Here is a 27,783-nt window from a genome sequence, read left to right on the forward strand (position 1 = left end):
ACAGTTCCTCTTGTTCTACGATAAGGTCAACACCGATAGCCCATTCGGCCTCATGCTACTTCGAATAATCATGTCAGGTGAATAAATTCCATTCCCCTCTTGCCATGCGAGCTTTCACTCTGTCTCGATAGCTGTAGTTCCCCAATAATTACTCGACCTGCACTTGTGGTGCTAATTTGCTGATGTATGTCTTCCATATCTTCCTAGCATCTCCTGCCCTATAGCAGCAACCCAGTATGTTTTGGCCTATTGGCCGCAATCTCGCACTAGATTGCATGATATGAACTGTCATCCGCATGCTTTTCATGCAATTTATCTGCTATCAGCATCCTTCCTGAAAATATTAAACCTTTCACATTCTATCGCTTTCACTTCATCATGCGCTGTCAGCCAATTCTCCCTAATGCATGTAACTTCTATCTACTTCCAGTATCCAATGTCAAAATCTTCTTCCTGTTATTTCTGATACTGTTGCTCATGAAACTAGATTCAAAAAAAGTTTTAAAATAAATAGCTTTAAATGCTATATGCTAGCTGGGGAAAAAATGTATGGAGCTTCTTCGAATCCCAAATTACGTATATGCTCTTATATCCAGAGGATGTATGTTTAAAATGTTTTCCGAAAGAGGGCATGAATTATCGTTCAGCGCCGTGTAGTTATAAAGTTCGTTTTAGCATTTAGTCTTTCTTTTTGGTATGGTCTGTCGCGTTGTTTCGTGGTTGGAGTTAGCGAACGGTGAGTTATCGAGTATACGAGATATATATTTGATTTTAATCAATGGAAAGATTATTCCTAATGAAAGCCATTCAATATTTGGCATTTCTTTTGTTTAAGGATTACATAAAAAATATTTTGTAAAATTAATACCACTACGAAAAGCAGGTCACAGCTCAATTCACCAAGCGTGCGTGCATGTCTATTGTTCGTAGTGGATAAATTTAAAATGGCTGTGGAGAAGAAATTTATTAGCTAGATCCAAATTCATAATAGTGATTTTGAATTTTATGTTTAGCTTTCAGTTTTTACGGAAAGTAACTACTTTCTACTGTTTTTTACAAGAACTTTAATTTTCTTGTAAACATCTAACTATACTATTTTCATTTTTTTTTCTATATTCTATATCACTTTTTTTTCTTTATCTTTGTTATTTTATATTTTATAAAAAGCCGAACAGCAAACCTCCGCTCCACGATCATGTGCATAACAATCGCTGACTGCGAAGGTGAAAACAACATTCTTGAAGTGTCGCGTCGATGTGTATTAGGGCCGATTATATCCGAAATTTTGGGATAATTTTAGGACATAGGTTGCATGGACTCTGAAATTACCAGCAAATTAATATCCAATCTTTGTTTTATACATGTTATTTAATTTCACGGTATTGACGACGGCACAATGGTAAAAATATTTGTTTTATTTTATTATTTTAAACTAGTCCCACTAGTAAAACAAATTGTTTTGTGTACTGTAACAAACTGCCCTGAAGATGCTGGATGTATTATCAGCAAATAAGTTATTTTCTTAAAATTCAGAGTTGTCATTAGTACTGTGAAAATAAATAACATGTACTGTGAATCCTTTCCGCCCATATGTTATACATTTCTCGCCACTGGAGATACAACTCTGGAAGCGTGTCTAGAGCTTGTAGTTCAAGTCTAATTTGTTATGCAAAACTGGTTAAGTGGATAAGATGCCAGACAGATCAAAAAGTGCTATATGGAGGGGCAGAATCGGCTAAAGCAAAGTGATTTTAGTATGATAATCAAGGCAATGTGGAGAGCTTGCAGGATGGTTTAAATACGCTGTCAGTATGGGCAAACGTTTTGTTGTTAGGGATAAATAGATTACAAGCCGTTCATCACATTGATGGCACTGTACTCCAGGAAATAAGAGGCTTAGGGTGAAGCTAGGCAGAGTTTAGAAAGCATTGCCAAGGTTGCACAGTAGATTATTAGGCTAGTGAAGAACACATTAACAAGTAGAAATAAGTTGTAATTTTTTATAGGGCTTTGATATGTCCACATCTGGATTACTGTGCTCAAATCTGGTTTCTTGGGGATGTGGAAGTGGTGGAGAGGATTCAGAGGCAAGTACTGAGTGGTTGTAAGTAGCACTTACCATAGATTTTCCAGCAAAGTATGGTCTTTCACTTTTTAGTCCAGGTAAAACAGAGTGCACTTGAAATTCGAGTGACATTGGGCTGCCATAGATGGCATTGCATAAAACCTAAAACACTGTTTATATCTGCAATTGAGTAATTCTTTGCTTAATTTGCTCAAGCACAAGTCCATGTCACATTTCTTATTCTATCTCTTTTTGTTATATGGAGCATTCTGCTCTGTTCTTTGGGCCAGATGATGCAACCTGTTATTTTAGTTGTCATCCATGTCTTGCTCCATAGGTAAACACTGAATAATGCATATATTAATTTTTTTAAAGTATATAGCTAAATCTCCTACAAGTAATCTTTATTCCACCAAAATGTTTGTTTCCTTTGTATTATTCTTCTACTTATTTCTTTATCTTGATTTTCCTTAAAACTGACTAATTGATCAAGCTAAATTAGTCCTCCACAATTTCAGTATGTTAATTTCAACATTTTAGTTTTAGGTTTATTTTAATTTGGTTCATACATGAAATTGCCAGTGATTAAAAGAAATAGCAGATACAAGTGAAGAAAACTTATTAGTACCTAGGTCTCTGAGGCATAAACAAATGATACATTTCTGATCATTCAAATATTTTGTGAGCTTCACAGTGGGATTTTTTTTTTTTTTTTTCAGGATTAAAGATGCATATCTGGTTTGGGGTGGACTTGGATCAAAAATCACAGGTAAATATACATCAGTTAGCAAATTTTCGCTGCTGTCTGAGGTTTTCATTTTAAATTGGCCATTTAGAATTTGCATGTATTTATTTATTTATTTTTTTAACCTAACTCCTGATATTTGCCCTCAGCATTCTTTTGATTTAAGCACCAAGCAATAAAATGCTAAACACAGCACCAAGCTGTTTTTTTTTTTTACAGCATTTTATATTAACCCTACAATGCTCCCCTGGGTGATGTGTTACCCCAGGTGACTCCATTTTCTTCTACAAATTAGTCACAGATGTGCACAGGGCTTCCCCCCACCCAGCTATACTCTGATCAACAATTGTTCTCCACATCAGTCAATGAGTGAGTGTAGTTCATGAAGTATGTGTTCTGTAAAACTTGGGGTGATAGCATACCCTGGTGAGCATGTGTGTGTTAACTTTGTGTTAGGTACCACAGCTATTTCTATCAATCTACAGGTGACAGTTGAAGTCTCTAAGCAACCCAGAAGTTACTTTTTTATAACAACACAAAAGGTGGCATTGACAGTTTTGACCAGATGGCTGTAACTACACAAAAAGCCTCAACCAGAAGATGGCCTCTGTGCTATTTTTATGGGATGCTGGATCAAGCAGAAATCAACTCGCAGATAATTCTCCAGTCAGCAATTAAGAAAGATGATTAGGTGCCAATACAAGAATTTGGGCTTGAATCTTACGATACCACACGTGAAAAGGAGACTGACTCGGCCACTGACTCAGTCTAGAGAACTTATGAATATCATAAAGATCTGAACATCCAGGGCAATGAAGGCACCAATGTTGGTCCTGCTGAGGCTGAGCGATCTCCAGAACCAAAAGAGAAGCAAGCTAGATTTCAGGTCCTGAGCCAAGGATTGGAAAACCAAAGTCTGTTGTATGACATTTTTGTGTGTGCAGATCACAGGAAAGACATTTGTGATGAATGGGCTAGAAAGAATTAACATTCTACATTGTTTATAAACTGATCTTGATGCATGTCTTTTTTTAAACTTGTATCTAATCTAATTTTCTAATTAGATTTACCAACTACAAATCATTCACATGCTAGAAAAATGTAAAAAAAAAAAAAAAAACAGAAAAATTGAATATATTACTTAATTTTTGTAATATTACTAAAGCAAACATCAACTTTTGACACTCATTGTTTGTTTTGTGTAAATAAGTTTGTCATTTGTATTGTAAGGTATTTTTTTTCTTCATGTACATTTTAACTAAAACCTAACGACATTTTTTTTGTTTTCATTAGAAAGTATGGTAAAAATTTAAAATTACATAATTTTATTTTTTATTTTCCCTTCTCCTTTTGAAATATTCTTCGAACATGGAAATATGGTTTATTCCTGGTTTATAGCAGTCCCCTTTAAACACTTTGCAGGAAAGGCAATTGGGTAATGAAAGTATCTAATCTAATTTTCTAATTAGATTTACCAACTACAAATCATTCACATGCTAGAAAAATGTAAAAAAAAAAAAAAATATCATCAAGAATATTAGCTCTGTTCATTTCTTAATGCTAAGTGTGAAGTTGGTATAGTAAAGTAGGTGCTTGGTAGGGAATCGCCAAAGTTGGCAAATGTTCATTTGCTTACTTTATACAACTTAATTTGTTTGAATTGTAATTAATCATATTTAGGAGAAAAGTGTACGAATTGCTGCCTGATATCAATCTGGCAGACTCTGTATGAAATTCAAGTAGTAAAAATGCAGTGAAGTTTGTATGTCATTTCCTCAGAACTGAGGAAATGACATACAAACATGACAGTGATGAGAATAATGCCAGGCACTGCAGTAAGTTCTGAAGTTAGCAATGGTCAGCTGTTCACCCCAATCCCAAGGGAGATTAGGAAGATTGTAGGAAAGTTTTCATACAATCATTCCATGAGACCCACACAAGTAGGCCAAAACAAGTTCCATTGCAGAAAGAGATTTGCCATTGATATTTATGCCACCTTGAGCATACCATCTGCTTGTTGAGTTTGCTGTCTTAGAAGACTTACCCTCTTGCTAAGCCATTACTTTATTTAGACTTGGTCTAATAGCTATAAAATCTTGTACACAAACATTCATCCTTTTTCATTCATTCTTATCTTATACCCTGACCTGTGACTGGGAAGTTATTTCCTACCATTGTGTAGTAGGTGAGAAATTTGCTGGCCTATTTTTTTTTTCAGCTAGCTAGCTAACGCCTTTTTATTCCTGTATACGGGGACTGAGTGGGCAGTTCAATCTCCACTGGCACCAATTAGAGATAGATTGCCCAAGGCTATCACTAAGCGGTACACAGTGAAGAGAGACGGCTCAAATGTGCCGCCATCTCATGGTCCCTAACACTATATTTAATGTCTGAAATAATGTGGGTTCTACAGTCGATTTTCTTGAATTTACAGGACAATCTGAGTTTCTGGGAGGAAAAACCCGCTTGCTCGTGCCAGAGTTCGGCTAACTCGAGAACCGGTCGAAAAAAGGCTTAGAAAAATTTCCTCTAGTCGCCGACTAGACTCAACCAAGTCTTCCTTTGTGTGGCCAAGTGCCGTGGTGTGCAAATGCCACATCCACTAAGCTACACAGGCTTTTATTTTATTTTTTTTATGGGGAAATCAATCTGCAACAGATGGAGGTCAACCTATAGTACATGGCAGTTTTTCCAACCAATAAACTGCAGGTTCAGATCCTACTGTAGGCATGGAAGTTTTGTCTTTAGGTGAAAGATCAATTTTGTTACCTGGAATGAAACAATCCTGCTTATTAGGAGGCTTGAAGTGGCTGGAAAATGTTGGAACATTTTCCAGCCACTTCAGGCCTCTAGACTCTAAAAATAGAAAAAGCAAACCTACATGACCTTGGGTGAAAACCACAATGCAACATCTTAAAAGTGTACTTTTTTTAATGGAGATTTATGCCAGCAAGCCTCCATAAATACCACTGCACAAAATTTTCTTCTTCCCTTCTACTTGCTGTAAAATTTTCTGTATTTGGCAAAAAGGTGATGCATAATGATTTCATAACAGCCAAATCTTCAATAACTGTAAGATTTGGCATGTTTCTCTTTATTTTTATTTCCTGTTTGTGTACTGTTGCCTGCTAACCAATTACCAGTCTTTGGATGAAAATCTTGTTTTTTGCTCTCTAATCTGTCAGTACATTGCAGCCTAGTTTTGGAGAATTATGTAAACATGAATTTCTCTTCATTTGATTAACTAATTTTTGTTTAATGATATGCAACCTTTACATTTCATGTAAAGCCTATAATTTTGATACTGTTTTACTACTTTTTGAATTCAGAATTTACTGAATTCATCAAATTCCTGACATGTACCCTCAAGGGGTTTACAGGATATGATAGTACTACATGAAAAATTTACATCATTACTTAACTTCCTATCTACCATTTTCCTCTAAATCAGTCTGTTACCTGTCAAGAATACAATATTATCATTATCAGATCTTATATTTCTATCGTCTAAGGCACATTGAACTGTATAAATTCACCTATATCTTGGTCTGGGTCGTTTTCCTGCCAACCTGTCAGAGAACACTTGTTTTGCTAATCTTTCCTTGCCCATAAGTGACTATACCACCTGAGATTAGCTCTGCTAATGCATTCCTGGATGCCAACAATGTCAAGTTCTTTCTAATATCTTCGTTTTTAATATATTGCAATTGATGCCATCTGTTCATGCCTCTAATCTTTCTCAGGACCCTCATATCTGTGGTCTCTAGTCTTTGGTCAAGGGTTTTACTTCTGACCCAGCTCTCAGATCCATAAGTTAAAACTGGTTTGAACACTGTCTTGTATACAGCTAATTTAGTGTTCTGACTAATTTCTCTCTTATTCCATGTGAATTTATTCAATTGACTTCCCACCATACCAGCTTTGATTCTGTTTATTTCCATATTTAATTTACCATCTTCACTAAAAATTGTGCCTAAGTAGCTGAAATGTTTCACTTGTTCCACAGGTTCCCTGTTCACAACCCAGTTGACATTTTCAATGATTCTGCCTATTTTCATTGTCTTTTTAATGCTGGCCTTCATACCATAACAGTTATTCAATATAGTCAGGGAATCTTGCAAACTTGTAGTGGATGTATTTAGAAATATAACATCGTCTGCATAAAGCAAAGAGCTGATATTAACAACATCTCCAATTCTGATATCATGTTTAATACCACTTTCCTTCATAATGTGATCCATATAGATAATGAATAACAGAGGGGGATAATGTACATCCTTTTCTCACACCAGATATAACATTAAACCATCTTCATGTATTTCCTTCAATTCTAACTGCCTACTTACAACTGAAATATTGCTTAATATAATGTCCCATTGACACCATATAACTAGTGTATTGAATAGCTTCTGTCTTGGCACCTTGTCATGCCTTTTCCAGGCATGACATGGTGCCAAGACATATGACAACTTATACAGATCTTTGTTATATTCCCATGCTTTCTCAACTTGTCAAAGTGAAGATCTGATCCTGACAGCCTCTATTTGGCCTGAATCTAGCTTGTTCTTCACAATTTTTCTCAACCGTTTTTCAAGTATACTTGTTTAGATCTTGCCAGGAACACTCAGTAGGGAAATACCTCTGTAATTCTCGCATTCAGTTTTATTTCCCTTTTTATATATGTGTACTATGAGAGCTCTACTCCAATCATCGGGAATTCGTCCCTGTGTCCAGGCTTTCTGAATTATGCAGTGCAGCGACTGTAAGATATACCACCATACGTCAGCATTTCTGGTCATATATCATCTATGCCTGTTGCCTTTCCACATTTTAAGCCTTTGATAGCTTTTGTTACTTCAAGTATGGATATATATTCCTGCCTGTATGCTGGTTGTTTTTTAAACATTGCTATCACTGCTTGTTTCGTTTAGCAGTTTTTCGAAGTAATTACTCCATACTTCAAGATCTTTTCTCTTGTTTTCATGTCACCTTTATCATCTCAAACTCCTTTTACAGTACTCTTTCCTCCATTTTTAAACTTATTCAATAACCCCCAAGAATATCTTGCCACCTTCTTGATATTTATTTTCTATGTTCTTGCCAAAGTCCTCCCATGACTTGTTTTACTTTACAGTGTTTTGCTTTCTTACATTTGTCTCTATTCTCTAAGAGCAAAAGCTGACTTATTTGCCAAGAACTTTTGATATGCTTTCTTCTTTTCCTTCACTGCCTGAATATTCTATCCTTGCAGACAACCTCACCACATGCCTCTCTGGCTGAATCAATCAGGGTTTTCTTCAAGGCTTGCCACTGAATCTCCAAGGTTTGATTCCTGTTCTCAAACTCTTTCATTTTTTCTTCAATAATCTTTGTGTATTTTAGTCTACAGTTCACATCTGAGAGCTGCTCAACTTTTATTTAGCTTTATAATTGGCTATGTTTAAAAGGCAATTTTATCATCATACGCATCACCATGATTTGGAGGAATGTTGTAGATAGGAAGTTAGTAATGTAATAAATTTTTCATCTAGTACTGTCATATATATATATATATATATATATATATATATATATCTGTACACCCCTTGAGGGTACATGGCAGGAGTTTGATAATCATCATATCATTCGTATCAAGGATTTAGGGCTAGTATGGCCTGTTCCGGCCTTAGAAGTCATCGTTGAATCATTTAAGAGGACGTCCTGATTTTCTTTTTCCTAGTGGTTTGTACTTTAAGGCTTGTTTTGGTAATCTTTCTGTTTTCATTCTTTGAATGTGTTCCATCCATCTATGTTTATATTTTTTAATTTTTTCAATTACTGGTTCTTGGTTTAATTCTTTCATAATATCTTTGTTTCTTTTGTGATCAAATAGGGTATACTTTGCAGTTTTTCTCATAAACTTAATTTCTGCTGTTGTTAATCTTTGTTTTATTGTCCAGATTTCGCTTCCATACATTAAGACTGGTAGGGCTAATGTATTGTATACTTTTAGCCTGGTTTGTTTTTGAACTAGGTTTGGTTTAAATATAGAGTTAATTACTCCTGTTATTTTTAAATATTTTGCAATGTTTATGTTTATATCTTTCATTTTCATAAGTGATCATACATTGATCAAAGGCAATTTCATATGTTCCAATATTTTAAAATTCTTTCTTTGGAAAGAGCTCATAGTACTTGGATGATTTCTGAAAGTGAGATCTCATGAAACAATTATGGCCTCTTTCTACATATTTGATAAAATAAAACTAGCATGCTTGTAGCCAGTTATCTTTGGAATCATGTATTGCTGGCACAGCAGTTTTCATATGCATAGAAAATCATTCAGTTCACTCAATTTATGAAAGCTAATTTGTGTTAATTGAAAATAAGCTTATTAGCATAAACTTATAGCTGCATACCTATTTGAGATGGTTTTGGGATAATAATATAAATTTTTTATTTTGATAATGAATGAATTGACACCAAATGAAAATCAAGCCATTAATTTTAAGAATGTTGATGTTTTAAAATGAAATTAAATTATGCAAAAAATATTTAGAACAAGGCTAAAAATTAACTTGCTACTTGGTGGGGAGATTTGTAAAGCATTAGTACACCTTGTTGGGGCTAATAGTGAAATATAGAGGTAATAAAACTGGAATGGCAGTGAATAGTAACTTGCATGTTATTACTTAATCTTACATTGTAAATCTTATCTCCAGTTCACTCATTTTAGACTAACCACTTGTGCTATGATGAGGTATTTGCTATCTGATATTAATGCAGAATCTTTCTACCACTGCTTTACCCTGAGCTTATTATTACTATTATAAACTTTGCACTTTATTTTATTTTCTTCTTCTTGATGTGTATTTTGTAGTTCCAGGTGGGAACTGAAATATTGTGGATGGCAACTGAAATATTTAGGTAAGTTTTTCTTGTTTAACTAGCATTAAATTTGCTAATACTACTTATAGTATTTTTATTAGCAGTATTTCTGCTGTTAGTTTCTTAAACCTTTGATTTATATGAAAGTATCTTGTTCTTCAAATTTGCACTCTCAGGAAAGGATTGCTATACTTTGGGGTTTTTTTTTTAACCTCAATTGTTCTTTATCCTCAAAGATAATCTTTGATATTGATTAAACTCAAATTTCAATTGGAATTTAGGTTTTAAGAGATCAAAGGTTTCGATTTAATCCCAGATGCCTTTTTATAGGCTAAATTTCTGTGCTCCATTAAATAATTAGTGGTTAATAACTAAGAAATGTTTAATTTGTGAAATTGATTGGCTTTTCTGGAAACATTTAGTATACATAGCAAAGATCAATTTTCATTAATTCAGGATATCTTGCAAATGATGATAATTTTTTTATGACTTCACTGACTACACAACCACCAAGATCTCTGAGCAAGAATTTTTTTATTAATGCTTGTCTTTATTTGCATTTTAAATTACTTACTGATCAGTTTCTCATTTATAGGTGCTGAAATTACAGATGAAATAAATTGAGGTAAATACCCAATCTGTCACTGTTTTATACAGTATATATTTCTTTCATAATCAGTGCTAGGGTCTTAATAAGATTTAATGGAGTACATTTTGCTAATATGTTGCAGCTACCTTATGGTTTGAAACTCAGATAGTAGCTTCATTCATTATCCATTCCTTACTCTGAATGCAAAATAATATTCCTTTTTATCTGAATATAAATCAGATAATTTTCAGATTTATTTAAATAAACTGATGACCATGAAATCCTGACTTTCTCAGTTCTGATTAAAATAATGTGGGCGAGTGATTATACTGTAAAGAAATCCTAAGCTAGAATATCTTGATGTCCATTTGAAGTTTGCAGGGAAGGCTGTTTTGTTTTTAAGGTCAGAATGACAAGTTTGAATTGAGCTGAACGGTATGCAAGTAATCATAAATTAATTGCCTGATATGGCAGTTCAGTGGAGCAACATGCAATGAGCCTATGCAGAAACTTGTGGTGAAAGAGGGAGTCAGCGAGAAGAAATTGTAGGCAAATGTATTCAGATTTTGGCTGTAGGTTTTGGTGTGCCATCCCAGATTTGGCATTCTCAAATCTGGAATTGCACAATATTCTACCTAGGTCTCAATCCTGGTTAAGAGTGACAACAAAAAAAGCAAATCTGTATTTGTATATTTTAAAGCTTTTGATTCTCATCAGTCAGTAGTTTACAACTACAGGCCACAGTCACTCACAGTGCTTAGAACATGAGAAAGGAATTTGGATTTCCTATATTACTCAAATTTTCTGTTAATAAACATCTCATGGAAAAATAAGGAATTGACATCAGATGCCAGGTGATTGGTATCGGAATCACTTGATAAATTGCAAATGACATTCTTCTAGCAAAAAAATGAAGCTCAGGAAATGCTAAAGCAGGAAAAAAGGTTTAAAGATTGGTCTAGTTGAAACCATTCTTTTGGAGGACTATGTATAACTTGGTCAATTGCTTTTAAGGAAAAACAATAAGTAAAAGAATTGCATAAGGAAACAGCATTTTGTTATAAAGATTGCCTGTTTTCTCTATATGCCTTAAAAAAAAAAAACATTGGTTCGCTATGGAAGTGAGATCGGCATTTAGGAAAATGGGTTGCATTTTACCAGGAGCCTTGGAGATTAGAATGGTCCACATAACAGGAATAGAATAAGAAATAATAGAATTAGATGAACTGGAGTAGAAGATATTGTGAAGTGTTAAATCATAAAATCTACACTTGCGATAATGAATATTGGCTAAAAGGTCACAGGCATCAACTCTGGGTGGGTGGAAGGCTGTAACTTGAGATCCTTCTGTGAAATCAGGTAGATTGTGTGGTAGCATCAGAATTGTCTTTACATTTAATATGGCTAGATCTTGGCTATATTTTATTTTTAAAAAATTTACAATTTTTTTTAAATAAAATATTCAAAAAGGCCATTGGAAGGTTGTACTACGTTTTTGGGATCTGTAGAACTTTAAAAACATTGATAAATTTATGCATGCAAATTTGAATTGTCTAAGCATTATGAAAGTCCAATGATTACATTATTTGCTACTCTTGAGTGTGAATGATGACACAAACCACCAAGTAAAATGAGGCTTTCATTATTTATTTTAAATTATTACTTTGATTATTCCAAATTTTTAATTACATTTATTCCTTTTCCATAGGTGTACTTGATGTACTATTAGCAAGACATTGACAAGGAGATAACCAGGCAAGTTTTACTCAAATTTTTAACTCTTTTATACACCACAATTATACAGAATTGTGGTGTATAAAATGTACATAGTATTAAGTTTACATTATTACTATATCTTAGACTGTTCCATTCTTATTAGAAAGGAACTTACCATTGTTACAGAATGTGAGGAAAGCTTGTCAGCGAGTGCTTTTTGTCATGTGCAAAAATAATTGCAGATAATTTGTTTAACAATTAGTTCTTTGTTTTACAAATAACTAATTTGTTGAGAGTAAACTTGTTACATATGGTTACAAGCTTGCAAAAAGCTTCTACCTTCAGTTAGAGGTAACAAGGTTACTTTTTTTAAAACCTGTGATAAGGCCAGATTTCAATTGCTAACATTTTGCATACATCTTAAACTGATTTTTTGTGCTCAGTGGTTATGATGATAATTTTCCTTGACATTCGCGGTTTCCACCAGAAGGGTCTTGCCCTAAAGATGGTAATAGGTGTCTGAATCACTGTTAATCACTTATGTTAAGATTTAAACCTTATAGCTTAAAGTTTTAACAATAATTAAGATTTTTCTCTTGCCTTGTAGATTGGAATGAAGTTTATGAATTTCTCTCACCTCCTAGATTGGAATATATCATAAGGTAAGGTTTGCAGATTATTTTTATTTTTTTTCAAGCAAATTATCAGGTGCAAATGATGAAATAATAGTTCATCTGATAAACTTGATGTTTTTAAATGTCTTTCGCTCCTATCTGATGCACCATAATTTTTCTTCACTACTTAATTTTAACTAAAATGCTAAAATGATGACCAGTGTAGCTCAGTCGGTATAGACGAAGTGGTCTGAAAGACCTGTTAGATTTCCATCTGTGATGTGAGGGACTTTTATCTGGTCTCTTTCGACTAAAGGTGAGTTAGCCATTCTCATATGGAGGTAGAGGGTTTTTTCACCTGGAAACTGGTTTTTCGTCCCTCAGCAAATTGGCCCCCGTGAACACACAGACTAGTCAAATACTTACTATGTGGAAGAGATAGGGTCCTTGCCACATGTTATGCCTGTAGTTAACCGAGTCACATCATGGTAGTCAACCTAAGACTATACATGAATGGGAAGCACAATTGTGCAGACATAGCTACTTCAAAAAGATATACTATCTAGTTTAGTAAACACCTAGTTTACCATACATTGATATGTGGTCATTGAATGAGTTCAGCCAGTTCATTCTCTCAGAATACAAAACATTGTGCTAATTTCGCATCATTAGCAAAGGATTTTGCTAATGATGCGAAAGTGGGATGAGTGGGCAATGAAAGTGATAAAGGACTTGCAGTATGTGCAAAGATGTGTGGTTGTCAGTTTTATGTAGTGAAGTAGAGATGTATATTATTGAACTGTAGGAAATTGAGGTGGACTGATTGTATGCAGACAAGGGCATATTGCAAAGGTGGGCCACTAGTGAGGGAGGAAGTGTAAATATTTTGATATTTGTGTAGTTTTTTATTTAATTATTAAAATCCTATTGACTGCATTATAAGATCTTAGCCAAAACCTTCTTAACCATACAGTGAATCATGGCAATATCTAATCAACACAGAGGTCCCTAATTTTTTTTTTTTTTTTTTTTTTTTTTTTTAAGATAGGACATTGGCAATGATCAGATCAAATCTTTGTTCAAAGAAAGCATTTTATTCTAACTAAAAAAAATTGTTACAAACTAGACAAATAGTGGGGAATAACTTCCCCCAAGCATGGCTTATTCCAGCAATATCATTACACAACTAAAGCAAGCACATTCTGTGTTCATGCAATCCTAACACTAGTACTACACAATACGTTCTCAACAAATAGTGTGAAACAACTGCTTCTCCTAGACTTACTTAACATGCAATTCTTACATGTCTACATTCCAAGAAAGAGTGGTATGATGTGCAAGTTTCTATGGGGACATCTCAAATCTTTTCCTTCACTTGGAAGTTTCTATACTCTGTATACTGTAGTGGTTGAATTTGGCCTGAGTAGCAAACAATATCCATCCTTCCTTCTACATAATGAACAGCTGCCTGTTCATTATGCTAGTGGGTATCTGGATTTTTGCGGGGATCGCAGTCAGCTATGCGGCGGGATGCACTTGTCAGACGTGCCTAGGAAACTTCCAGTAGACATTGAAGAAGCTCTACCAATAACTCATCAGGGTCATAAGGCATGAACTACCAAACCTCCAGCAACGAGCTCCGAGCCATCAATTCTTCTCTTCCTGTGCCGCTGAATGCGAACTAAACACCGGCCTGGGTTTCCCTTTTCAGCCCCTTAAATATCCTTTTCGTTCTTTGTTTTCACTCTGGAGTGTGTGATGATGTCACACTGGTCCTGTCTTGTCAAAAGTCTGTTAGCATTATTTGTTCACAAATTGTTGAGATTTTTGCTGACTGTTTTTCCTCTCTTTTTAAACGCAATAGGTAAACTGGTAATATCTAACATTTTACAAAGTAGTTAATTTACATTCGAACAACATAGATGCCATCAATGTGATGCAACGATGATGTCTGAAAATGTGGTACAGTTACAAAATAAATGACTAAGTATGAAGTAAGGCCTAAAGTCTCAAGTCCATGGCGTGTTACCATGCTTCATATTATCTGTGCACATGTTTTGTCGTAATGTCAGCAAGTGTGCTTGCTGACATTACATTGGCAAACATGACAAGAATTGTCATCTTTGCAGAAATAATTCCAGATAATTTGTTTTACAGAAATAATTCCAGATAATTTGTTTAACAATTAGTTGTCTACATGATAAATTAAAATACAATAATATTCTTAGTTTACAAATAACTTGTTGAAAAGTAAACTTGTAACTTATAAGGTTTATAAGCTTGCAAAAAGTAACAAGTTTACTTTTTAAACCCATAAGGCCAGATTTCAATTGCTAACATTTTGCATACATCTTAAACTGATTTTTGTGCTCGGTGGTTATGATGATAATTTTCCTTGACATTCGCGGTTTCCACCAGAAGGGTCTTGCCCTAAAGATGGTAATAGGTGTCTGAATCACTGTTAATCACTTATGTTAAGATTTAAACCTTATAGCTTAAAGTTTTAACAATAATTAAGATTTTTCTCTTGCCTTGTAGATTGGAATGAAGTTGAAATGAATTTCTCTCACCTCCTAGATTGGAATATATCATAAGGTAAGGTTTGCAGATTATTTTTATTTTTTTTCAAGCAAATTATCAGGTGCAAATGATGAAATAATAGTTCATCTGATAAATTTGATGTTTTTAAATGTCTTTCGCTCCTATCTGATGCACCACAATTTTTCTTTAATGCCACTTAATTTTAACTAGTTATGCTAAAATGATGGCTGGTTAAGATTTTTGTAGCACAGTTATGCAGGCATAGTTACTTCAAAAAAAAAAAAAAAGATTTAATATAGTTTTGAAAGAGAATTTTTTCATGAAATGAAACAATTTAATTTTTATCCCAAACCTGTCTCTAGGAGATGAGTCTTTGAATTATGAATTTCCTTTGTCAATTCACATCAATCAATTATGTATTATACAGGTTGTTTCAAAAAGAATGACCCGATTTCAAATAATTATATTTAATAATGAAAATATGGTACAGTAAAGTTTCACTCACCACAATTACAAATGCTCAATGTGCCTTCCACCTGCTGCACGGACAACATCAAGCCAATAGCTGAATTCATCCCAAACGCGTCTGAGAGTGTCTTTTGTAACACAATTTACTGCAGCCTCTGGTTCTGAGCTCATCCAAGTCAGCAGGTAATGTAGGTCTTTTATGTATCCCCATAAAAAGAAGTTGCAAGGTGTGATGTCTGGAGATCTTGGAAGCCAAGCCGTGGGGTCCCATGCTTCCAATCCAACAATGTTTCATTTAGAAACCGAACTTGGAGGTTCCAATGTGGTGGTGCTCAGTCTTGCTGAAAAATGTGATCTTCAGATTCTTCATTCAGTTGTGGAAATAGCCAGTCCTGCAGCATTTCAAGATAGGAGTTTCCTATAACAGTGTTTTCCTCAAAAGAAAGGGCCATAAACCTTTCTAACAGAAACATGCAAAAAACTTGAATCATGTACAATTTAATGTGGGTTCTTAAGTCCCCATATGCGAATATTGTGACACAACTTTACCGCTTAGATGAAAGGTTGCTTCATCACTAAAAATCGACCTTTGTACGAAGGTGTCATCCTCCATGTCCTAACAGATATGTTTTTTTTTTTTTTTTTTGTCAACTACACGAAGAGCTTGCACCAGTTGCAATCTGTATGGCTTCATAAGCAAACGTAACACACACCAAAGTCACATGAGGGATGGCAAGTTCTCGGCTAGCACGACAAGTGGGCTTCGCTGAAAAGCCTCTTGAATTCGTTGCACTCTTCTGAGGTGCGTGGTTGTCCTGGACTCTTTCCTTACATAAACACCCTGTTTCTTGAAATTGTCAATACCAACGACGAATGTTGTCCAGTGGTGGATCATTTCCGTAACGTCGTCTAAATGCACGCTTTACTAATAACGGACTGTCTTGCTAAATTCGAACACAAGGCCATTGGTATAAGTCGCATTCATTGAATGCGACTTATACCAACTTGAATTTTTTGAATTTTTTTTTTTTTTTTTTTTTGTTGACAGCTGATTTGAGGATGTAAGTTCATTTGCATAAATGTAAACATTTGAGTCAAACTATATATTGATAGCTTATTAAACTTGATGTTAGATAAAAATAGTGATGAAAAATTTATAGTAAGATGAAGTGGTAATGATGATACTCTCCTTTGCATTCGTGGTTTCCACCAGAAGGGTGTAATACCCTAGTGATGGTAATGGGTGTCTGAACCACTTTTATTCAGTTAGTTTTTAAATTTTTTTTTTTTTTCTTTTGAATTCAGAATAAAGATCAAACAAGAACTGCCTTCATGGATTATGAGGTAGGCTTAATTCAGTTTTTCATGATTTTTGTATTTCATATATAAGTTTTTAATTTCACAATATCTGGCCTCTTATTGTAAATGTTAAAATCCTGTATAACGAAGGAAGTCTTTTAACAAACTGTTCCATTCCAGAATAAAGAATTCATATAATTTGTAAATATTACAAATATATAAGAATATAAAGAAACAATGCCACATGCGATTAGAAGAGAATGAGATTCTGCAGATTTTCACTTGGCAATTCCTAGTAATATCAATCTAGATTAAACAATTTTCCAGAATTTTGGAAATTTTACAATTTCCATGTCCACACAGACATGTTTAATTTCACAGACAGATCTGAAATGAAGGTAGCCTAAGGATTTCTTTCCCCATGGAGCTGATAATCGTGGATCCAGCTTGATTAGGCACTATGGGTTGTAGGTCTACTTGCTCATCAGTATTGCTTTCTCAAACCAGTATATTTAATGTCCAAAATTTTCATTTTGTTTACATGTTCAAATGTTTTGAATATTAGAAATTATAGTGCAATTTACTGGCTTGGGTTGGCTAAGTGGTTGTCAATCACTAGCCTGCTATGGACATGGTCATCATGTGGGCAGATGAATTTCACTGCCTAGTGAGAGATTAGAGCAGGGGTTCCCAACCTTTTTGGTCCCTGTACCCTCCTTGGCTTTTAGTAAATTATCTGGTACCCCCCCCCCCCATTCATTATAATTAAATTTCCATAAAAGCTTGATTTGGTAAATAAATCAATTACATTACATCCGCCTCGCTTGGCCGCACGAAGGAAGACTTGGTTTCGAGTCTAGTCGGCGACTGGAGGAAATTTTGCTAAGCCTTTTTTCGACCGGTTCCCGAGTTAGTCGATCTTTGACACGGGCAAGCATGTTTTTCCTCCCGGAAACTCGGGTTTTTCGTCCTGTAAACTCAAGAAAATCGACCGTAGAACCCACATATATTTCAGACATTAAATATATTGTGTTAAGGTTAGGGACCACGAGATGGCGGCACATTTGAGCCGTCTCTCTTCACTGCATACCGCTTAATTAGTGATAGCCTTGGGCCATCTGTCTCTGATTGGGTACCAGTGGAGATTGAACTGCCCACTCAGTCTCCAAAAGTTAGATAGGGCTAAATGGCCTCGTCTACTCCCGTATACGGGAATAAAAAGGCGTTAGCTGAGCTGAGCTGATCAATTACATTTTCATAAAATTGTAAAATCTTGCAGTAAAATAGACTAGTGAGACTCTTGATTCTGTTTCTTATCCACCAACAGTTTTATTTTTGGTAGTTTTTGAAATAGATACCTGTATATCATATCTGTATATGTTCAGACTCCAGTTTGTTTCTTGTTTTGGACTTGATGAAAACAGAACTGAGAATCCTGATTCACATAGATAAGTTGTTTGCTGTTTTAAGGATACTTGTGACATAAGATTAATATATTCACGTAAACACAAAAAAGATTTATTTAACCAAATATTTCGGTCTGGAAATAGCAGACCATCCTCAGTGGTATTACAAGAACAGTTTAAAAAAATACAAGCTAGAATACTAACAATAGATCGTTAAAAATAGAAATATTTGGTTAAATAAATATCTTTCTTGTGTTTACGTGAATATATCATTCAGATAAGTTGTTATAAATGGAATTATAGCCATGTAATCACGTTTGGTGATACCGGGATATGCTTCTCCAAGTGTACACCAAAAATTTTGTAACTTCATTGATTGGAATTCAATTCGGAGTTTCTTGTTATTGCAGAGATCAATTAGAAATTTAACTAAGTTCAAAAACTCTTCCTAAAACATTTCCTCTGGATAACCATTGTACTTATATATGAAACAGCAGTATAATATGATCTGTTCCAACCTCTTCACACAAAGATTTAAACATGCAGTGATTCAATGCTTTTGCTTTGATAAAATTCACAACTTGAACAACAACATCCAAAACGGCTTTCAAATTACGTGGAAGATGCTAAAGCATACTGGTGAAGGATGCAATGGCTTGTAAAAACATTTGGGTTGATTTCTTTAACTAATGCGGTGAAATCTGATTTTTTTTTTCCCCAACATAGCAGGAGAACCGTCAGTACAAATATATTCTACTAATTCCCATGAAAGGCCATTTGAATCAAAAAAATCATTCGCCAAATTCATAATGTCCACTGCCTTTTTGTTTCTTTCAAGGGTTTACAAAAAAAGAAATTCCTCATATTTCATTCTGATGTATATATCTGGTAAAAACAAGCTGTGTGCAATTAGAGACATCGGTTGATTCATCCAACTGTAAACTACTTCTTGCCAGACTTCTTTCCTCCAGTACCCATACACATGTCTTCTGACATTTCTCGAATCTGACCACAAATTGTATTTGCTAATGGTATTTGTGCAATTTTTTCTTTTGCTTCCTTACTGCACATCAACTCAACCATGTCCATAGCACACGGCTTCACTAATGTCTCAGCAATTGTATGTGGTTTCTTTTCTTTGGTGACCCTCAATGCGACGCAATAACTGGCCTCTTCGGGGTAATAAATCCATGGTCATGAAATGTGATATTCTTACCAAATCGTGCTCGTTTTATTCTAAATTAGGACTCTTGACTGTTAGAATGTTGAATGAACATTCTGAAGATGCTCTCAATTTTGATGGCTTCATACTGCCATTGCTGAATATCTTGGGTCAAATGAGGCACTGCAGCTTTTGCACACTTTTGTCAAGCACAAAAGTAAAACCATATTGCACATGAATCTTGGTAACGTTTCTTTGGCGTGGTCATTCCTTGGGTTTGTGTGTGTGTGTGTGTGTGTATATGTATGTGTATATATATATCCTGATCTAACCAAATTAGCTAAAAAATAAATATTTTAATGTATTTAAATCTTGATCTATCCTTTCATTTTTAGAATAGGCTAAAATAAACTAAGCTACTAACGATTAGATTAAAATTTAGTTGGCAAATATTATTTAGCTAACCTGTTTATCACTAAAGCATGTGTACTGTGAGCATGCCTAAATGAAGCAGTTGGAGTGTGTACCATACAGTACGTCATGTGCAGATGCAAGCCTCGAGGGAACGCCGATCTGGCAATTTCACTAGCTATCTTGAATCTTAACTGGGAAGTTTGAGTTATTGAACCCTGCAGTGAGAAAAAAGGATGCAACCTCACTGTGTCAGTGTCCAAAAAGAAGACACCTGGAATATTGCTGGTGTGGCTGACAGATACTACCAACATGGAATAGCCTGGAAATGTTGATAACATAATATCTGTGTTGAGACTTTTTTTTTTGAGATTTTTGGAATATATTAATAGCGTAATATACTTATTTACCTGCTATTCACCTTATCCCCTGGGGTACAGGTACCTCAGGTTGGGAACCCCTGGACTAGAGCTTCACCTAGTAGACACTTCGAAAGTTTGAAAGTTTTCTGGGTTATGTACACCTTAGCTCTACTATATGTTACAATTCCTTTATGCATGGTATTCCCAAAAATATGGATGTTTTTTCATTCACTAACTCTAGGAGCTAGTGAACATGCTGGAACATCAACAGATGTTGTGTTCCATGAGGATGACTGCGTGTACTATTTGCATTGGAATTGTGCACCAAACATCTGGGAAGAGGAAGTTAAGTGAACATTCTTAAATAAGTAAAGAAATACAAAGTTGGAATATAAATGGAATATTTAAGTTTTAAGTTGGTAGGCCTGAGTTGAGTTGCAAGTGAAATAGATAAACTCAAGTACATTTTAAAAATTATCATTTATAATGAAGATTAATAGTTATATGAAGAGTTATAATTATAATGAATGGGAAGGACTGCTAACCAGTCCTTCCCATTCATGTGGAATGGGAAGGACTGGTTAGCAGTTCATTATTTTTTACATACTTTAATTTATTTCAATCTACTTCAGACTAAGTAGTCTGAAACTGAACAATGAAATTCATCATTTAGTCAACTAAGCAGGCAAAGAAGTAGTTTTGCCAATTCCGTTTTTGAAGAGATATCCTGCCTATTGGTTTCTAGAATACTATTTTGACAAGGCATTTTTATAAACATTTATATAATTATATATTTATATTTTATTAGTCTAATGAAAAATCTTATTGAAAGAGTTGAATGATGTTAGCTTTTGCTCTGTCTCTGAGAAGAATGAAGTAATTGATAATTTTTTTCTGATACTCTTTTTTTTTTTTATTTTTCAAACAAGATTTAATTTAAATATTCAAATCTCACTAGTTTTTTTATATATTTTTCAGAATCTAGTGTCCAATCTTTTTTGCCTGATGAGGTAAGTGTGATTTAAGTGCTTCTAAATAACTAGAAATATCATAAATGTTATCGGTCAAGTTCCAGTTTCTTTTTTTGTGTGTGGTGCATGTTTAAGAAATTCACTGGATATTAAGTGATCATCAACTCATTTATTTGAATAAAAATTTTGTAAGTAGTAGTTCATTCAGTTTCATAAACAAATAGCAAAAATGGTAATAGGGAGTGTGCAATTTTGCTATTTTATTTGGAAGTATGGTATTAAAATGGTGCATTTTATGAATTCTGCAGTGATGCTCTTGAATTTCTTCACCTGAAGACTTGTGTAGACATTTAAAAAACGAGCTTTTTAACACTGAGCAGACAGGTCATGCAGCCAATTTATGCTTGTTCATATCATTAATTGCATAAATATTAATGTTTTTCCTTCTTTCAGAAAGAGGGCAACCACAGTAAGGAGTGGACAAGAGGAAGTCTCGGAGGTGAGTTTTATGATTTAAAAAAAAAAAATGGATAAAATAATAGGTAATTTTTAATATAAACTGACCTTTCAGAAACCTGCAAAACCCATGTCACTGTCATTTGACTCTTCTCTATCATCATTAATTTCTTATAATATAGAAATAATTGTCTTCATATTCTTTTGGCATTTTTTGACTGATTTTTGTTTTTGTACGCATACAAAGTCCACTGTGTTTCATGAAACGGTAATGCCATGATGCACAACCTTTAAAATCTTCAGTGTTACGCTCACAGGCTACTTTGACTGCATGTGTACGAATGATTTTTGTTGAAATGGTGATGCCGATTTTCATGCACCCATTTCAAAACTTCGGTCTCTAGTTCTGGCCACTTCACAATTTTTCCACATTACGCGCGCTTTTCTTTATGCAAATTGTACAAAATCTGACCATGCCAAGTTCTAATAATTTTTTCTGTAGGTGGAGGTCCAAAAATATCTTTCAGCTTCCCAATTCCGGTTTTCTTCCGCATATTTTACAACCTGCATTTTGTAACTTGATATGAATGTTGCCTTTTTTTTTTTTTTTTTTTTATCACTAAAATCTACGGGGAAATATCAAACTGAACACAAAATATCTCAATACTGATTACTCGGATAAGATTGTGAAACTCGAATAGGGGCTCCCCGTTCTTAGCCAATGACGTGCTAGAAGGCCACGCATCAATTTGATTGCACCATTAACTGCATACAAAGACAGATCTTGGAACATAAAAGGGAGTGCATATGACTTTGAAAAGAGGAAACAATCTTTACCTTCATTATATAAGACTCACCCCATTTTTAAGTTAAAAAATTGCGTCTTATACACCGGAAAATATGGTAATATAATGCTTTGGTATAAAGCTCTACATAAATATAATGAATGACAATTAAATGTGAAGATTGGCCTTGTACTTCAACTACGAGACTCGGGGGATAGATGTAGACCATCAGATCAGTTAAGCGAATGAAGTAAAGTTTCACATGTTTCTTTATAAAGCTGTTACATGAGGAACCAGTCTGTTGTTGATGGAATGCTCTGCAAGTCCAGACTGTTTAGGTTGAATATAATCGCATAGAATTTTCAAGGTTTTCGTCCGTTATTCTTGTCTTTCATCCTCAAAAAAACTGTTCACACACGTTGTCAAAAAGACAAATGATTTTTCTTGAAAAGGTGCATAAATTTGTATATTTTTCTTCCACCAAATAAAATTTATAAAAATCCATCACAGCAATGTTAAATTGTGATTTTAGCACTAAATCCACCTGGAGCTCAATAAGTTCCATCTGTAACTTTTCTGGCACATTATTTACATCAGCATCCATCGGATGAGCAAATATAGCGAATGTGGAGTCTTTGTTTTTGAAGTTGGCAAACCTATCAAATTGCTCTTCTATCAAATCGTCTCCATAACAATTTTGAGGGATATTTTGAGTTGCTGAGTAGGAAAATGATTTTTAGCTCTGTCTTTCCAACAATCTTAGTTTATTATAAAAAGCTTTGACATGTCCATGCAGTTCATGAACCAATTGTCCTTGTTTTTGTAATTTAAGATTCAGTTTCTTTAGGTATCTGTGACATCTACAAGGAATGCTAAATCACACCCACTCATCTTTTACTTGATTAATTGTTTCCTTTTATGTCTATAAAATCTGCAATGTCTTGTCTCAGATCATAAAATCGTTTTAACATTTTACTTCTACTCAACCACCTCACTTCACAATAATAAGACACATCTTCATAATCCGAAAATAGGTCTGGCGGTGATTAACTGCACGTGACTTAATAAAGTTAATACTGGCTACTACAACTTCCATAACATTTGTGGATTTAATCGATTTTGCACACATTTTGTTGGTGGATGGTGGATAATGCAGTGAAAATTTGTTAAATTTTCCAGATGGAGCTGTAGTTCTATTGCTTTTTCGTGAACTATTCCAATAAATTCCTTCTGTAAACCAACCACTGCAGGGGCTCCATCAGTGCCAGATAGTGAACTCCATTTAAGCCCAAATCTCGAAGATTGTGACTTTCAAATATATCTTCACTGGTAGTTATTCCTTTGGCCGAAGCCAATAATTTTTCTATGTTGAAGTCTGCATCAACTCCTCGAATAAATATAGCTAGTTGTGCTGTATTGGAGGCATCGGTGCTCTCATCCAAAGCAATTGAAAATGCTTCCAATCTATCAATCTTCTATTTTAAACTTTTTTTTGATATCACCCGTCGGATAACATTACGTCTCGACAAACGAATAATCTCAGTCTTTTTTTTCTTTTCAGGACATATTATATTTGCAACATCAAGCAGACATTCTTTGATAAATTCTCCTTCACCAAATGACTTAGAATGCTTAGCGTTTTTTTTTTTTTTTTCCCACTTACCACAAAGCTGGCTTTGACAGTGCTGTGGTGCTGCGTTCTTTGCTTGTTGAACATTTGCTGCTGGGTATCAAAGTTCTCCAACTTCTGTATTTCATCTTTTCGTAGTTGTCCATCAATTTTTGGGTGAGCCGCATGTCTCGAAGTAAAATGTCTTAGTTTTATTCTTTGTTGACGGATACAGATTTGTTGCACAGCAAACATACAGGCAAACCTTTATTCAGAATAAAATAATAATCCTCCGTCCAGTTTTCTTGAAATTGACAATTCTCTGCATCTACTTTTTTTTGCAATGACCCCTGCCATTGTCCCAAAATTATAAGCAATATTCAGAACTGTCTTGTACACCGCAGGCATAGAACAAAGCACAAGTATGAACTGACACGTAACACATGCCGCTAGTCAAAGTGAGAAAGAGACCTTGGAGAAAACCTAGTGTATTGTGCAAGTCATATGACGTCAGCTTAATGTGAGTCAGTAGAACACGCCATGTTTTCTCCCACCATGAATCGGACAAACTTCGTTGAAATAGGCAGGATCAAAAGAAGTAGAGGGCCAGGGGTTGCCCATATGTGATTTAAAGTGACAACTTGGTGCTAAGCAAGATAGAAATGAATCATTGAACAGTAAATTTGTTTTTTAAAAAGTTGAGCAGCTTTTACAGATAAATCATACTCAACTGTACAAGCATTACAATAAGGGGGGGGTTCTTAAACAAGAACCAAACGTTGGATTGTCAATATGCGGCTATCCCACAAAGGGGATAGACGTAGACCATCAGATCTGTTAAGCGAATGAAGTAAAGTTTCACATGTTTCTTTATAAAGCTGTTACACAAGGAACCAACTTTTGTGAAGGACTCTTGTCATGTTCCAATGAACTCTGTTTATTGTTGATGGCATGCTCTGCAAGTCCAGACTGTTCAGGTTGAATATAAGACTAGTGTTCTAGCTGAATAAAAGCATATTTCTGTTTGCCTGAAATAAGATAACCCACAAGAGATGTGGAAGCTTGTCCTTTGGAGAAGTGAGAAAGGTGGAGATTTTTCTGATTGGTTGAAAGGTAACAAAAATATTTAGTGGTTTTAAAACTTGCTGCGTTCACTAATGCCTTGCATATAAGGGATAGGAATATGCATTGTTTCTTCTGTATTTGAATAGGAAGATCAAACTACTCAAAGCTCTTTGATGAAGGAATCTTATATCTATTAGATAAAGAGGAAATAATATATTGCAATCCTTTCTGTAATCATCTGAAGAACAAAAGGAGTGGGCCCAATGAACAAGTGTTTTAATAGTTCCTGCCTTTTGAATGGTGATGGGTTTCAGCATATAATGGCCTGTATGAATCTTTTTCATTTCTATAGACTAAGAGATGTAGGTTACCATCTGGTTGATGAAGAATTAAGATCTAAAAAGGCTAACTGCTTATTTAATTCTACTTCTAGGTTGACTGGATCATTGGATTGAAGTGCATTTAATTTAGAAAATTGTAGTTCATCAGAAGAGCCATTCCAGATAGCAAAAATGTCATCTACATATCTGAACGAATGAGTAGGTCTAGGTGAAATGTCAAATACATTGTGCAGTGCTCCAAAAAGAAGTTGGAAATAGCAGGAGAAATAGGATTGCCCATTGTTGTTCCTTTTGATTTGTTGATATAATTTGTTTTTAAAGGAAAAGTAACCAGAATGTATTACAAAATTGAATATTTTTACAATGTCTAAGGAAATTCTTGTTGCAGTAATTCAATGCTGTCAGATAAAGGAACATCTAAACTAATAATATCCAAAATTTTATTTTTGAAATCAAAAGTTTTTTTTATGTAAGTAGCAGTTCTTCTAGTTGAAGTGAGTAAATTTGATAAAAATTTAGAAATTTTATGTGGGACAACCTATACAATCTACAGCTGGTCTCAACAGAATACCTGGTTTATGAACTTTTGGAAGACCATACAATATAGGTGGACAACTGAAGGTTTTAAGTTTTTTCTTTTGATCTTCGTCCCATTTAGATACATTATCTATAAGAGAATTGTGAGGGGCCTGCAAGTTGAATAGTCACGGAGTAATAGAGATGTTTTTCTGTCGTATTCTCTTGAATAACTACAACCTTCCGTTTGTCAGTTTTCGTAATAATTAAATTATTATTCTCCAGTGGTTTCAATTCATAGTAAGATAGACTAGGATGAGGCGGCTGGGCATTAAAAAAATTCTGCACATTCAAAACACATCCTGTTGCCTATTTGGGATAAGAATGGAATACTTCTGATATGAAAAAAAAAATCCATCAAGGGTACCTTATTCGGGATACCTGGTTCTATTGAATGATCAAGATAAGGGGAGGTTTTCCAAATTGGTTGGGTTTGTTATATGTTGCAGGTAGCCAAATACCAATGTAATCATTGGTATTTGGCCTTTCTACTCATTCAACTAATAAATTAACTATTTTTGTGCATCCCTAATCAAAGCAGAGGTATCAAACTCTTGATGCTATACTCTTAAAAATCTTGCCTAACCATTATTATTCTTTCAAATTTGATTTCTAACAACCAATGACAGACTTGCAATTATAAAATATCTTTTCTTCCTCCATTCTGTTATCTTGGTTATGCCAAACTTTCTTGCAGCAGCACAGTTATTAGTTTGCTTGGTAATTTGAATTTATCCTTATTTAATATTGAGCTTCATACTTCATTTTAATGTGGTGTCATGATAATTTTAATAATCCTAAAATAATGCAAAATTAATAATTAAAATTGGGGCTAATCACTTTCAATTTAGGGTAATTTGTGTAAGTACTAAATCTATGCTATGCTAAAAATAACACAATACCTAACATTGCATTAATACAAGAAAAATTGGGGGATCATCTTATACAACCGACATAAGCTTAACCTCAAATTTAGGTCTCGTCCTATATGCCGATAAATGCTTTGGGCTCTTTTGCTGGTAAAGAAATAAAAACTGCTTTTATTAAGTATTTGCAGCTTTATCAGAAAAGATCCATAAACATTTTTAATAAGCAATAAGGACATATTTTCTTGCTTGATTATAGTTCCCCAAATACATTTATATATTTCACATACAGAATATACTTAATTTTACTTCTTTTTTTTTCAGTTATAAGCAAGTGGAACAGCAGTGTCAACGGAGCTTGATTGTTAAAGCTGCACGAGGATGAGTTGCTGTAAATATAATGGAAACTAAGGTTCCATTCTACTATTGGCTTGCTAGTTATGTATATTTAAATAAAGTACAACTAAAAAAAAAAAAACTTGCATGTTAATGGCTGACCTGACAACACTTATGTGGACAATTAAATGGAATTTTAAGTAACTTCTAGTAGATGTGGATAAATGAATGTTCATTGCCAAGCTGAAAATTGGAATTTCGTGTGGTGGCCAAATTTATTTTATTTTTTTATTTAGTTAGTGAAGTCTGCGATAACGCATGATCGGCCGTTCAGTGAGAACACGGGATATCGCGTGAAAGCGTAAGCACCTGGGTGGTGCAACACTGAAGCAACTCATAGTAAGGGTGGAGCAAGCTCTGATTACTATCTTGGTATTTGTGTGAAACTCAGCTCCTAGGAGCTGTATTACTGTTCTACATACATTATGAGAGAAGGTTGCTACCCAGACTGGTTTCAACCCTTATTGAGGTCT

General features: G+C 34.5%; 1 long non-coding RNA gene and 3 other non-coding genes across 4 annotated transcripts; all 4 read left to right on the forward strand.

Moving 5' to 3' along the window:
- Positions 1-684: 684 nt before the first annotated feature.
- LOC150103753 (uncharacterized) lies at positions 685-27,392 on the forward strand. Its single transcript, XR_016548713.1, has 11 exons — positions 685-736; positions 2,785-2,834; positions 9,670-9,716; positions 10,273-10,302; positions 11,975-12,021; positions 12,590-12,644; positions 15,135-15,191; positions 16,911-16,949; positions 21,224-21,255; positions 21,670-21,715; positions 27,239-27,392. It is a non-coding gene; the product is annotated as an uncharacterized LOC150103753 (long non-coding RNA).
- On the forward strand, positions 12,688-12,767 carry LOC150103754 (small nucleolar RNA snR60/Z15/Z230/Z193/J17). Its single transcript, XR_016548756.1, has one exon. It is a non-coding gene; the product is annotated as a small nucleolar RNA snR60/Z15/Z230/Z193/J17 (small nucleolar RNA).
- LOC150103755 (small nucleolar RNA snR60/Z15/Z230/Z193/J17) lies at positions 15,235-15,314 on the forward strand. The gene has a single exon (XR_016548755.1). It is a non-coding gene; the product is annotated as a small nucleolar RNA snR60/Z15/Z230/Z193/J17 (small nucleolar RNA).
- On the forward strand, positions 21,519-21,597 carry LOC150103756 (small nucleolar RNA SNORD36). Its single transcript, XR_016548734.1, has one exon. It is a non-coding gene; the product is annotated as a small nucleolar RNA SNORD36 (small nucleolar RNA).
- Positions 27,393-27,783: the final 391 nt, after the last annotated feature.

This window comes from Typopeltis vanoorti, chromosome 8 (assembly GCF_054136105.1).
Source record: "Typopeltis vanoorti isolate ZY-2024b chromosome 8, IOZ_Tvanoo_1.0, whole genome shotgun sequence".
In the NCBI taxonomy this organism is placed as follows: domain Eukaryota; kingdom Metazoa; phylum Arthropoda; class Arachnida; order Uropygi; family Thelyphonidae; genus Typopeltis; species Typopeltis vanoorti.